At 42.9% G+C, this 15,039-nt stretch overlaps 1 long non-coding RNA gene across 3 annotated transcripts in view; it reads left to right on the top strand.

The window, feature by feature from the left end:
• Positions 1 to 15,039, top strand: part of LOC103217326 (uncharacterized) — a 56,117-nt gene that overhangs the window by 24,342 nt on the left and 16,736 nt on the right. Inside the window, exon 2 of one of the 3 annotated variants that reach the window (XR_005241523.2) lies at positions 10,336 to 10,518. The exons of the other annotated variants lie outside the window; for them this stretch is intronic. This is a non-coding gene — a long non-coding RNA (uncharacterized lncRNA). The remainder of the gene's footprint in view (positions 1 to 10,335; positions 10,519 to 15,039) is intronic. 3 annotated transcript variants of the gene reach the window in all.

Raw genomic sequence — 15,039 nt, 5'->3', positions numbered from 1 at the left:
TTTGGACTTTTGGGTGAACACTGAGGCTAGTTACTTGGCTGTCTAAACTCTTCAGAAACTGTTAAAGTGACCAGGGTCTTGGGAGAAACCTTAACGAGACTATCCTCCAACCCTTAGAATATCAGCTGGGCCAACCCACCTGAAGCACAGCTTCTTATATATGCCTGAATGCCCCATTCCTCTGCTGTGACATGACTTCATAACTAAAGTAAATGCCAAAGTTACTTTCATCCCAGTACGAGTAAATATTTTGGTACCCTCCAGAACAAGCCTATGCCCTGCAGGTTGCCGTGGAAGCATAGGCAGATGGGAGACCAGGAAGGGCCAGAACAGCCGTCCAGTATAAGACAGGGTACAGGTGGGAACAATGTAGCCATGCTTAAAACAATGCCTGTTAAGCCAACAAGCGAGAAGGGACATCCAACCTCTGCTGTGTGCTTTCCTTCAGTTTGGACTTACTAGGCCTTGCTAGTCCTCATGTAACATGCCTATTCTGCTTGTTCAGAAGCCTGGGACTAAGAAACATAGATTTGTTCAGGACTTGAGGGTTATCAATCAATGGTAAAAGATATCTACTCAATGGCCCCTAATCCCTGTACTTTACTCACAACCCCAGCTGGGTGAACTCGGTTGGTTCACAGTCTTAGATTTAAAAGATGCCTTATTTTACCTCCCCATGAGCCCTGAGTCACAAGAACTATTTGCTTTTAAATGGGAAGACCTAGATACCGAAGCACAGTAAAAGTATTGTTGGACAGTTCTCCCTCAGGGGTTTAAAAACTCCCCTACCATCTTTGGGGAAATTCTTGCTAAAGACCTCCCAGACTTGCTAAAGATCTCCCAGACTTGCAGTACTCTATTGCAGTATGCTGATGACATCTTAATTGCCAGCACCACACAGCAGTTGTCTGACCAAAACACTATATTGAACCTAAGTTTTCTGGCCGAACAAAGGTACAAGGTATCCAAGAAAAAGGCTCTGATTTCTCGGCCTGCAGTAATATCTTGGGTTTGAGCTTTCCCAAGGGCAGAAGAACCTGGTCCCTGACCAGCGGGACACCTTCACCAGGGCAGACAGACCAACCACCTGGCAACAGTTGTGAGATTTCTTAGTTATGGCCAAATTTTCCTGGATATGGATTTCTAATTTTGGACTTATTGCCAAGCCTCTATACAATGCTTTGTGGGGAGGAGATAATGAACCCTTAGAATGGACTGGAGACTGATAGAGGACTTTCCTAGACATCAAAGGAAAACTGCTGACTGCCCCAGCACTTTGATCTCTTTGTGCTTGAGAGACAAGAATAAGCCTAGGAGTGTTAACTCAGGACCTAGGAAATATTAAAAGATCCATTGCTTGTTTCTTAAAGCAATTGGACATTGTCACAAAAGGATGATCTCCTTGCATTTGGGCTGTTGCTGCCACTTGTGACCTTCTCCAGGAAGCAGAAAAGTTTACATCAGGCCAACCAGCCACAGTGCACCCACCCCACTGTGTGCTCCCCTTGCTGAAACAGAAGGGAGGATACTGGCCAACTTCTGGGAGACTCTGCAGGTGTCAGGTCATTCTTTCAGACAACCCAAATGTAATGCTGAAGGGCCATATCTACTCTCAGTCCTGCCCCCTGCTTCATCAAATGCCATCTCAACTTGGGCACAGCCATCTACAAACAATTGAAAAGTTCATTCCAGCTGGCCAGACCTGACAGATGTACCCCTAGATGGCCCAGGCCTAGAGATGTTCACTGACAGGAACAGCTTTATGGGCCAGGGACAATAGAAAGCTAGGTGTGTGGTGGTAACCCACTGACTTTAGAAACCAGAGCACTGCCCTTCAGAACATCAGCACCGAAAACGGAGCTCAGAGCCCTCATTGGAACCCTCCTTCTAGGTAAATGAGCACAAGTGGCCGTGTACACAGACTCTAGATATGCTTTCTCTGTTTTTTATGCTCATGAGGCCATCTGGAAGAAAATGGGACTAACCTCTGATAATTAAAAATATGCTAGAGAAACTCTAGTCCTATTAAATGCCATTTTAGCCCAGAGGAAGTAACTATAATACATTGCCTTGGGCACCAGCAGAGTTTGGTAGCAAAGGACAATATTGCATAGATGAGGCCACGAAGAAAATAGTAAGGAAAAAGGCCCCAAAATGCTGTTGATACCTTTGCTACCTAAAATAGATTGTGGTCCTGAGCCTCCCATATACTCAGATGAGGACCTAAAAAGAGCACTCGATTGGGGTTTTGACCCCGATCAGAGGACTCAGGTTGGATGGATATACAATGAGAGAGGAACAATTCTGGCACTGGACTATCTTAGGAATGACATTGTTGAATGTAATCATGACTCCACTCAGTGTGGTAGGGATGCCACTCTCCAATTGGATAAAAAAATACATTGCTGGTTCACATATAAACAAGACCATTCGGAAGATTATAGAAAAATGCCTCTTTGCCCAGAACAACCCCAAAACTAGCCCTCCCCACTTAACACAGGCGTTCAGACCAGGGGTGAAGGAACAACAGAGAACTGGCAAATTGATTTTACTATGATGTCGAGGATAGCAGGTAACTTGAAATACCTACTCTTGTTTGTGGATACCTTGGGTTGAGGCTTTTCTTTGTTGGACAGAAAGAGCTTCTGAAGCCATTAAGGCCTTAATAAAAGAAATCATTCCTTGGTTTGGAACACTGGTTTTCATCTAGAGTGACAGTGGTGCAGCCTTATGGCCCACATCTCTCAGGGTATTTCTTAAGCCCTCAGTATAACTTAGAACCTACATATAACCTGGAGGTCACAGTCCATAGAGGCCATAAGATTCCCGACTTCCCCAGTTGCTCCTAGAGATAACATCACTATTGTAAAACCTAATATTGGTATTTGAGATATTTTGGGGACCCCGTGTGCTGGTGCACCAGCTGTTGTCACTCAGGCCAGTAATCTGGTTCAAGCAGTTCTGTGATCCCATCCAGGAACAGAAGACAGCAAGAAGAACCTGTTTCAACCCACTATGATTTCATCTCTGACCCAACCAGTCAGCATTCTCCACTCTCTAATCCCCTGCCCACCAAATTATCCTTAAAAAACTTCAGTCTTCGAATTTTTGGAGAGACTGATTTGAATAATGACTCTGATCTCCCCTTTGGCTGACTGGGCATGTGCAGGGGTCTGTCCTGCAGACACTGATCCACCAACGGATGAATAAAGTACACTGACACAGATATGCTGCTTTGCCAGTCCAGCTGAGCATACAGGCCACTTACAGACTCCAAGTGGAGTGCTATCAATAGATGCGAACATGGCCTCAATCAGAGAGACTTGCATTTATTCAGTAAAGATTAATTGACAAAGGTTGTGAGTAAACACCACTAGAGGGTAATTGACATTGTAGACCTCCTGAGCAGAAAGCAATTAAGCACCCACAGTAAATCAAAGGCTAGTCTTAGGACCACATGAGTAAACAAGCTAGTTAGATAAACTCTCCACATTCCTTTGTTTCTACTCTTATTTATTTAAGGGGACAAGGCTGCCTTCAGCCAAGTTCATTACTGGAGCTTATGCAAACCCCTCAGACCTTCCAAGAAGGTTTGTGTCTTATAATTTTCCCCACCATCCTGACTAAACACCCACATCTCCCCCTTTTTTGTTTTCTGCATCAGGTCTTTTTGACTGGAGAGTGTACATGTATGCAACAACAGGTTTGTCAGGTGTGGTAGTTATTGCTCTTATTCTGGCTTTGCATCCTAGAATTAGCAAATGACATAATACAATCATGAGTACAATTAGCAACATTCTTTTCCAGTCAAAGAGTGACCCCCAGGAGTGGGAGTCTAACCAGGAGAGATGATCTTGCACACCCTTCTATATGGCTGTTGGGTTTGTAGGTATATGGTTTGAAGGGATTCTAAAATTAGTTTTAAGTTGCTTTATGTCTGCTGTTAAATTGTCATGAAAGGTTCCCCAGTGGTGGTGGTTTACCTCATCCCAACTGTGTATTGATTGATTCCAAGGTAGAGAAGTGACACAGATATGTTTATACCCCAGTCACAGTTTAATTGCTGTTGGAATGCCAGTGCATCTTGTCACTCCCCCACATATTCTAAGGCAGCTTACAGTCATGCAAGTATCTTTTGATCCATACATTGCTGTAAGAGAAGTTCATTAGACACATTTTTGGCCAGATTATCTACAAAGCTAGCTGATTATATTGACTCAGTAGTAGATGCAACAGCAATACTAGCAGTTGCCAGGATGACTATGGCTGAGATTATAAAGGCCATAAGTGTAGCTATGAATCTTTTGTGTCTGACCTGGGACAGAGGACGTTCTAACGTGGCAAGAGCAGAGGAACCTTGCCAATCATGTGTCAAATTGACTGGTAGAAATGCCTCAGATTGTCTCCTTAATACCATAACACAGTGATTTTTAAATTACATGTATTGTGGTTAGTGATATATGAGGAAAACCAGCCTATCCCTGCACCTGGGTTACAAACATGGAGTTTTGGGGTATAATGGAAATATTAGTTCCCGTAAGGAAAACATATGGATGGGTAGTGCAAATCAGGCACTGATGAGTGTGATTATGAATAAAGGTTATCGTATAGTTACGACTGGCATTATGATATGTCCCATGCCAGATGTTAAGGGAGGTGCTGAGATGTCCCAGGCACCATAAGGTGCCTTGGGTTGGCATGGACTTTACTTGGGGTCTGGGATATCCCATTCCCCCATTGGCCCGAAATATAGGGGAACAAGACGTGGCTATGAAACTGTGATTGATGCTATGATGGACGAAGACATTAGTAAGGCTGCCCTGCAATCGGCCGTGGGGGCTTCAGTCTAAGATGCTATAATTGCCTAACTGGAGGCTGTGGGCTTGTTTCCCATGACAGACATTCCAGCTAAAGTGGAATCCATTACTTTTCTGGCTTTGTTCTTTAGCACTGGAAGGAATGTTTGGGAAAGCAGCATTGATTGCACTGCTTGGTTTGAGGCTACCTGCAGCAAAGAATGTTAAGGCATTTCCTTTGCCATGATGTAGCCATACTTGTTTTTGGGGACAGGTACAGGTACACAGTAGGGGTTAGAACCTTTATAACTTACACACAGTGGGAGGATAGTGGAGTGTTACGTAGTGTTATTTGGCACTTTAGTCCAATGTGTGCCATTATTGAGGGACCCCACTGGGGGTAAATCTATCCCTCCTAGCCAAGCAGTCACATTATTAAAGGCTGGGAAGGGAGTGTCTGCCCAGGTGACAGGGCAAAGAAAGGCAGGTCTAAGATACGAGCCCAAAAGAGTGTAGCAGGTACAGGTTGCAAACAAAGCGAGAGCATGAAAAGGATTAATACCCTACGTAAGTTGCAATGTACAACAGAAAGCATAGCAAGAAACGAATTATCTGGAGTAAATGCTGTCTGTGTCTAGAGCATTTGTTCAGCCTCCTGAGTTGTCCTCTTCAGCATCCCCCAGGTAACATCTAGGGCTTGTGTCATCCACGGAAGCCGCATCTTCTGGGTCTGTGGGTCTCGTAGGGTTAACTCCTTCATTTCTGGTACCAGGTTGGGTCCTAGCCATGCCATGGTATGGTTTGATGCATCATGCTGGAATCCAGAGAGGACCTGAGAGGGTGTGAACATAAGCATACTGTCTTCCCCATGTTAATAATTCATTTGGACCACACCATACATTACTATTTACATCTTTGCATCAAACTGCAGGTTTTATGCCTTGAGAGGTTTTAGCAAAGTGCTTTTCTACAGCTGATTGAAATTTGTCATCAAAATTTAAAAAGTTAAGGGTAAATAAGGCTTGTACCAATAGTGTTGCAGGGTCTTTTACCCATACTCCTTCTTTCCTGTTTTTTTGAGCATACTTTTAAGAGTGGGCATGTTCTATTACTTGCCCTTGGGGGTTATATGGGATCCCTGTGGAATGTTGGATATTCCACATGTGACAAAATTGTTGAAATTGTGAGCTGGCATAAGCTGGACCATTATCCATTTTAATTTTTGTGGGCCATCCCATAAATGCAAAACTTAAAAGATGATGTTTAATGACATACCAAGTGGACTCTCCAGGAAGGGCATGTACACTAATTAGATGGGTGTTAGTATCAACGGATACATGTACGTATCTAAGTTTTCCAAAGTTAGGGACGTGTGTAACATCTGTTTGTCATAACTGGTTAGGTTCTAGTCCTCTAGGGTTAATACCTGTGGAAGGAGGGGATGTGCCTGTGAGCTGGCAATCTGGGCATTGTAGGATAATTTGTTTAGCCAGCCTTTGTATATGTTGAAATTGTTTAGATAAATTTTCATAATTTTGGTGGAAAAATTGATGTGATTGGGTGGCTTGCTCAAGCAGTGATGTCATAACCTGAAGGTCCGCTTGTTCATTGCCATAAGCCAATGAGCCAGGCAGAGAGCTGTGGGCTCAAATGTGTGTAATAAAAAGAGGATGTGTATGCTGATCTAGCAATTGCTGAAGGCAGAGGAAAAGAGCACACAGGGCTGGCTCCAGAGTGGACTTAATTAAAGCTGTTTCAAGATTTTGTAGCAAATATACTGAGTAAGCTGAGTCACTTAAAATATTTATGGGCTGAGTGGAAAAAGTTTCCAAGGCCATGGAAGTATCAGAGCCCCAATGTTAGCTCTCTGATTGCTAGTAAACCCAGATCGAGTGATTGAATTGTGTAGTCTCCACAAGACTGCCGCTTTTCCATATTTACCAAATCCATCAGTGAACAGTGTTAGACCATTAGGTATGGGGGAGTGAACTATTTTTGTGGGTAATATTACCTGCATATGAGATAAGAAATGAAGTTGTTTATCAGCAGGAAGCATATGTTCTATTTGTCCTATATAATCAGAGAAAACTATTTGCAGATCTGTCGATAAGGACAATACTGATTTGCACTGCTTTTTGCTTAAAGGAATGCTGATGACATCAGGGTCATAACCTAGCAACTGATTGCATAATTTACAGCCTGAATAGGTGAATATACAGAGATAGTGTTTTAGTCCTGGTTTGTGAGCAAAAAACCCATTCTAGAAAGTATAGCCCTGGGGTCATCTGTCCTATTAACCCTGTAGGGGGGTGTTTGGTGGGAAAAATAAACAACTGAATTGAATACCATGGATCAATGCGATCTAGCTGCCTCTGAGAGATGGCGTGCTCTATTTTCTCAGTTTCCTTTTTTTCTGCAGGCGTTAAATATCTGGGAAAATCCAGGGCTGGATTGCCCTTTAAGATAGAAAACAGATTTTGTAGTTAATCAGTAGGAATCCTCAAAGTGGGGTGGAGCTAGGTAATATCACCCAATAATTTCTGATAATCATTTAAGGCGTATAAGTTGCTAGTATTTAATTTAACCTTTTGAGGTCTTACTGACCAGGAAGTTAGTATGTACCCAAGATATTTCCAAGGAGAGGACATTTGTACTTTCTTAGGTGCAATGATTTAACCTTTTAGCTCTGAATTCTTTACGACAGAGGAATATAAATTTAAAAATATTGGCTCTGTTCGGGCTGGTAGTAGAATATCATGAATATCATCCATAAAATGAATAATCTTGCAATCAGGAAATTCTTTTCTACTAGGGAGCAAAGCTTGATTTACATGATACTGACACATGGTAGGACTGTTTAGCATTCCTTGAGGAAGCACTTTCCAATGAAATTGACAAACTGGCTTTTCATTATTGATAGCTGCTATTGTAAATGCAAATTTTTATCTGCCCTGTTCTGCTAGAGGAATTGATAAAAATCTTTTAAGTCAATAATGATTATAGGCCAATCTTGAGGAATTGCCATGGGGGATGAGTGACCCTGTTGAAGGGGTCCCATAGGCTGTAAATTAGCATTAATGGCATGTAAGTCATGCAAAAGTCTTCATTTCCCAGACTTTTTGGGAATGACGAAAATGGGCCAATTCCAAGGCTGTTAGTAGAATATTATCCATAAAATGAATAACCTTGTAATCAGGAAGTTTTTGTTTCTTTGTTTTTTTTTTTCTGGAGTGAAGTTTGCTTTAATTGCTCCTTAACTAAGGGCCGTTGGTAACTTCTCTCCCTTTAGAGGTTACTGTTTTACTTAAATTGGATTTGGAGAGAGTCACCTTAGGGGTAAGAGAGAGGTAACAGTGGCCATTATCAGAAGAGGTTTTTCAGATTCTGAAATTTTACTTAAATCTTAGCATAGAATTATAATTTGGGATGTCTCTCCTGTACAAGGAGCACATGAAATTTTGCCATGGGCCGCCTGCAGAGCTGGAGAGCTGAGCCGGCGGGTCCTGGGGTGGCGGCTGCCTTGCGCTTGCAAAGGTGCTGCTTTTTCTTGTGCCGCTTTTAGTGTGTGACACTTCCTGCCCTTGCTGCCAGGTGGCTATTGCCCGCTGGGCCGACTTTTCCGCATGCGCTTCCTGGCCTCTCCCTAACAGGCTAACTTCGGAGTGCTGGGCCTGGCTCTTTGTTGTCGCTGCCCCCGTGTGGACAGAGTTCCCAGGAGCACTTGCTGGCTCTGGTTTCGCGAACTTCCTTGCTGCTGAGCCCTCCTTCTGCTTACCGCTCACTTGACCGCCTGGCTTTAGCCTCTAATGCTTTTTTTTTTTTTTTTTAAAAAAAAAAAAAAAAACAACTCTTTAGGTACCTGATTGCCTTGCTGATTTTGCATTTCTGGGCAGGCTAAGAGCTCCCCTTTTAATGCTGCCTGCTTAAGACAGGGTTTCACAGCTTTTTTTTTTCCTTTTTCTTTTTCTTATCTATTGGAGGAAGTGGCTCAGGCACAACTTCTGTTTCCTCTTTGTTATTTTGGCCCGGTGATATCAGGGCTGAGGGAAGAGGAGGCGATAAGATAGGTGACGGTTCTTCCTCCTTCCCCTTTTTAGGCTCTTCCGTGTATAACAGAACCAGGGCTGCTCTAATTAAACCCCATAGCATTAAAAGCTGTTCCTGGGACGCTTTGCCTTTGTGCATAACGTTGTTTAAGATTTCTCCCCACTTCTTCCCAGACGTCTACATTTAGCGGTCCTTCTGGGAACCATGGATTAAGTGAGACAACAGTTTGCATTAGGTCTCTTAATTGAGCCTGCAAAACTGATGCTCCCCTAGCCTTAAGTAACTGTTTCAACACTTTTATATACTGTCTCTGTTGAACTGATAACTGTTGTCCCATGATGAAATCTCAGCCTGAACAATCCCCCACCAAACTTGGTAATCCCAAGCAGGCACCAATGACTCACTGTTTTACTGACTTGACCATGCTGTCCTCTCCACCTTCGTTTTTGGGAGTCCGTCATGCTCCCTTCGCAGTAATCCCCACACAGGGCACCAGACCCAACAACGGATGAATAAAGTACACTGACACACAGATATTCTGCTTTGCCAGTCCAGCTGAGCATATAGGCTGCTTACAGACTCCAAGCAGGGTGCTGTAAACAGTTGCAACTGCGTCCTTGATCAATCAGTCAGCGAGACTTGCATTTATTCAGTAAGTTGACAGAGGTCGTGAGTAAACACCACTGAAGGGTAATTGACATTGTGGACCTCCTGAGTAGAAAGGAGTTAAGCACCCATGGTAAATCAAAGGTTAGTCTTAGGACTGCATGAATAAACAAGGTAGTTAGATAAACTCCCCACATTCCTTTGTTTCTACTTTAAAGAATTTACTTAACTAAGGGGACAAGGCTGCCTTCAGCCAAGTTTATTACTGGAGCTTATGCATCTCTCCCAGGCCTTCCAAGAAGATTTGCATCTTATAATTTTCCCCACTATCCTGACTGAATCCCCACAGGCATGCATTAAACTCTTTCTCTGTTGTAATCCCGTCTTAATGAATTGGGCTCTATCTGGGCAGTAGGCAAGAACCCATTGGTTGGTTACAAAGCTTATAAATTTGGAAAGGAGAGCTTTATTTTTCATAAAAGCTTGCAGCTGGCAGGGTGACCATTCTGACACTGGGAAGGATAGCCTCTGGCCAGGAGCTAGAAACAGATACTTTGAGGGAGGGGCAAAGGGAACAGTAGTCTATGCTGAACAGAGTGGCCAGCAATAGGAATCATGAATATTTACAAAAGGAGAAATGTACACATATGCAATGGAGCTTCATGCCCCTTCATGAGTCACATGTAGACTAGCCAGAGCTACTCCATGGCTAGTGGTCTCTTATCAAGAAGGAATGCTGGTCAGTTGTGTCAAAACCACAAAAGGGAGATGCAGCATCCCTTAAACTCAGAGGGTTTTCAGAATTACTCTGGGGTCCCCATGGGAAAGAGGGGGTCCATTTATTTGGTTGGGGGGCTTAGGATTTCATTTTTATTTTTCGAAATAGGGTTGAAGGCAAATACTTGAAGTTGTAATCCAAGGTCAGGAAAACGGAATCAAGAGGTCAGTCCTTCTCTGATGATGGCTCAGAAAGCTAGAAGACACTCAACATTGAATCGTGGGGCTCCATGCCATGCTTGCTAGGGGAAACAGCCACCATGAGTCCATCTTTCAGATCTCAAGTGAACAGGTATGCAAGTCATAGAATTAAATTTATTTCAGCCAGGTGCAGTGGCTCACTGTTGTAATCCCAGCACTTTGGGAGGCTGAGGCAGGCAGATCACGTGAGGTCAGGACTTTGAGACCAGCTTGGCCAACATGCTGAAACTCCCATCTCTACTAAAAATATAAAGACAGCCCTGTGGGGTGGTGGGTGCCTGTAATTGCAGCTACTTGCCACTTGGGAGGCTGAGGTGAGAGAATCGCTAGAACTCAGGAGGCGGAGGTTGCAGTGAGCCAAGGTTGCACCACTACACTCCAGCCTGGGCTACTAAGTGAGACCCTGTCTCTAAATAAATAAATTCATATGTACAACCCTAGCTGCAAGGGAGTCTGGGAAGGTATTTTTAGCCCCCTCAGCCCTTCCAACTAGAAAAAGTGTGGAATAGAGGAAGCCAGTCTGCAGATACATATCACGGTGGCTTAGGAGTTTTATTAATTTATGTGCGTTTGTTTTCTGGCATGAGTACTTGGGTTGTTTGTGGTGGGCACAGGCAAAGAAACACTGAATAATTGCTGCTTCAGAAAGGAAATGTCAAATTGCAAAAGCTTCTCTTTGAGTCAGCCTGAACCTTTTCAATGTTTTTGTTTTGTTACTGATTTAGAGAAGTCTTTATAACCAGATCAACATGTTACTGCTTCTGTGGGTCAGCTACTAGAACTGGCACATTGTTTCCCATTCCGTTGTAATGCTATTCACTGTCATGGGATTTTACTTCTCATGGGGCAGGAATCTTAAAAGTATGGCCTATAAGAGTAGCCTACAACAAACGTCAGCTATCCTGTCAAGACAGCGAAAGCTATATATTTACATAAACCAAAGACTTAACTGCACCCCAGTCAGTCTTTATTCACACATTTGAGCATGTTAGGGATTTGGAAGTTGTGGAGAGGTATATAAGTTGGTGTATATTCCTTGGCAGCCTAGGTTATAATCTTATTTATTCCTTATACCATTTTACAGGTGAAGGAATTAAAGCATCAGGCATTTAAACTTGCCCAGGTCATACAGTAAAAAGTGACACAGTAGGGACTTGAATAAAGACTGACTCTAGAGACCCTTGATACCCAAAGAATAATCCATAGATCCGTAGTATTGTAGCACCTGGAGCTTGTTAGAAATGTAGACGCTCAGGCTCTTTCCCAGACTGTTTAAATCAGAACCTGAATCTTAACAAGATTCTCAGGTGAGTCTTAGGCATGTTAAATTTTGAGAAAGACTGCTCTTAACTTCTCTAATTGAGATTTCCTGACCACCAGTGACTTCCTCAGTTAGGTAGGAACCCCAGAACTTCAGTTCCATCAGCAATTTGAGGACACCTTGGCATCAGGTAGTCCCCCAGTCTTCCTAGGGAAGAATGCATGTATATATATGTTTTTTGCCTTTACATAGTCTTTCAGTCCATGCATTATTGTGACATGTGGGAGGCAGGAGTTTTCAAATCTGTTCTTCGAGTAACAAATTCTGGTCTTAACACACATGGTGTAACTGAGGTGCAAGATGAGCTCTGTGAGCATTTCCTCTTCTGCACAGCAGTAAAGGTAATAAGCAGTAAAACTGCGGCTTGCCTTCCCACTAAAAGAAACCAAAGAAATCAATGGTGTGTAAAGAACTCTGAGAAAAGGTTCACAGAGAGAATGTCTTTTCACACTCTTTCATGTTGGGGAGAAAACAACACAAAGAATCAGTACCTAGCAATTTCAAGATGCTTTTTTCATTATCTTGACACGTCGTCTTTCTGACCCCAACCAAAGACAGCATTATGGTCACTGTATTAACGGCAGAAACAGAATTTAACGTAGAAATAAGGTCACTCTTGTCATTCAAAATGATCTATGTTGATAAGGACTTTAAAGAGTTAGTTCACCATATTTTTTTTTTTTTGGTAGTTTTAACACCCACTAATAAGACTTAAGTTGGTAGACACTGAAGAATGACGAGACAAAAGGTTCCTGTGACAATAAAAATAAACTATCTCCCCATCTGTGAAATGAGGAAGTAGAACTAGATTTCCATGCTTCCTTCCCATTTTAACATTTTATAGTTCTATATAATAAACAAGGGTAAGTATAAAAGTAACTAACATTTAATAAGCACTTCCAGATGGTCCAATTTCCTCTTTACAAGAACCTCTGAGCTGGGTGCAGTGGCTCACACCTGTAATCCCAGCACTTTGGGATACCAAATGGGGGTGGATCACCTGAGGTCAGGAGTTCGAGACCAGCCTGGCCAACATGGCAAAACCCCGTCTCTACTAAAAACACAAAAAATTAGCCACACATGGTGGCAGGCGCCTATAATCCCAGTTATTCGGGAGGCTGATACAGAAGAATCACTTGAACCCAGAAGACAGAGGTTACACTGAGCCAAGATCACACCATTCCACTCCAGTCTGGGCAACAAGAGTAAAACTCCATTTCAAAAAAAAAAAAGAACCTCTGAGTACTGTAACCAATCTTATTTCATAGGCCGAGAAACTGGGCACAGAGATATCAGTAACCCACCCAAGGTTATGTTCTAAGAGGTGAAGCTAATTCACACCTGCAACATGGCTCCAGAGCCATGCCCTTATGCACTGCTCAGCTGCCTCCCTGCCTATAGCAAATGCATCTCTAGCTTCTCAGCTCCTGTTACTGGTGCAGTGGAAGTACCACAAACAGGAATGAGGCATTTCACACAGTGAGCATATTATTTTGATAAATATTCACAACATCCAATAATCTCTAAAGCAGTTCTCAATCCTGGCTGCACTTTACAGGTCAGCTGGGGAGCTTTAAGCAGTGCTAATTCCTGGGTCTCGCACTCAGATTCTCATGTAGTCAGTGTGGCAGATTGTCTAGCCATCAGGATTTTAAGAAATATGTATGTATTTAAGAAATATGTATTTTAAGAAATATATATGTAATTTCTTTGGTGATTTAAATGTGTAGACCTCTGGTTGAGAGGACTCTAAATTTTCTGGGAATGGGGTTGTTCTAGGGGCAAGTTCCACCCACAAAGGGTCAGGTATTGACTTTTTTTTTTTTTTTTTGAGACAGAGTTTTGCTCTTGTTGCCCAGGCTGGAGTGCAGTGGCGCAATCTTGGCTCACTGCAACCTCTGCCTCCCAGTTCAAGTGATTCTCCTGCCTCAGCGTCCCAAGTAGCTGGGATTAGAGGCATGTGCCACCACCACACCCAGCTAATTTTTTGTATTTAGTAGAAACGGGTTTCACGATGTCAGGCTGGTCTTGAACTCCTAACCTCATGTGATCTGCCTGCCTTGGCCTCCCAAAGTGCTAGGATCACAGGCGTGAGCCACCACACCCGGCCAGGTATTAAATTTATGTGTCAGTCATTGATATATTAACTCAAGGTTTTAAATTCTGCTACCTATAAAAAGTGAATTCACTTATGCTTGTCAATACCATCTGTAGTTTTAGATTATAAGCTTCCTATAAAAGGTCAGAGCCAGTGTCTTATGTATATCCCCAGAGCCTAATTTAACATCCATAAACATCTGTTTACTTCCAACTGGAAAATAATGATTAAATCACATCCCTCTCACAATGACAGAATCTTAACAGAACACTCACTTAAATCCACTTACTGGTTGTTGGTGAACTGAAAACTTAATTGCTGGTTTTTGAGATAACAAAGGTAGCACATTCTTACCCTGTAGTTTCTTGAGATTTTTGGCACATGTTCTAGAAGGCTGAAGAGTAAGAAATTTATCTGACCTCTCCTAGCGTGGAACTGTTTGCATGACCCCAGCACAGGCAGCATCACTGGGAGATGGCTACAGGGCAAGAGAAGATTGAGGCACTTAATGCTTTGCTGACTGCTACAAAAATTGCACTTGACCACTTGATTCCCTCAACTCTGGTGTAATCATCAACCATTATGGTTAGTTTTGCCCTTTGTGGTGTCAGGTCCACCCTTGCACTGGACCACATCAGTGTCCTTCCTCTGGCTTGTGTTTTACAGTTCATTTACCCTGAGTCAAGAGGATTTGGCTATGAATCCCATCATGATTTTCCTCCTAGATGAGGTCTGTTGGTAGCACCTCCATAGACCTGGCCTCAGCTCCTAGTGTACAGCTCTCCCACCTTCCAACAGCTGGATGAGATGCCTTCTGGAGCTGGCAAAACCGGTTTAAGGTACAGGAGAGAAAAAGCACTTATTGGCTACCAATTGTAATCAGAAAATACGGGAAGAACAGATGCCCACTAGCATGCAGTAACCACTCTTTTGAAATCATTCCGAAGTTAATTTTCTTCACCTCTTTGACCCTCACCTTTTCCTCATTCCAAGTGGTCGGACCCTGTCCTTGGTCTTGAGGAACTGCCTGTAATCACTTACTTTATGCTACCCGAGTTGATCAAACAACTCTTCCACATTTCTGTTTTCACAGCCCTGTGGATGTACTTATGTGGAACCCAACCACTGACCATCTCTTTCCCTCCTTGAAAACAAGTCTCTCAATCCCAGTTTGTCTTCGCACATTGTCCTTT

This window comes from Chlorocebus sabaeus, chromosome 10 (assembly GCF_047675955.1).
Source record: "Chlorocebus sabaeus isolate Y175 chromosome 10, mChlSab1.0.hap1, whole genome shotgun sequence".
Lineage (NCBI taxonomy): Eukaryota > Metazoa > Chordata > Mammalia > Primates > Cercopithecidae > Chlorocebus > Chlorocebus sabaeus.
This window is presented reverse-complemented; position numbering and strand designations above follow the sequence as displayed.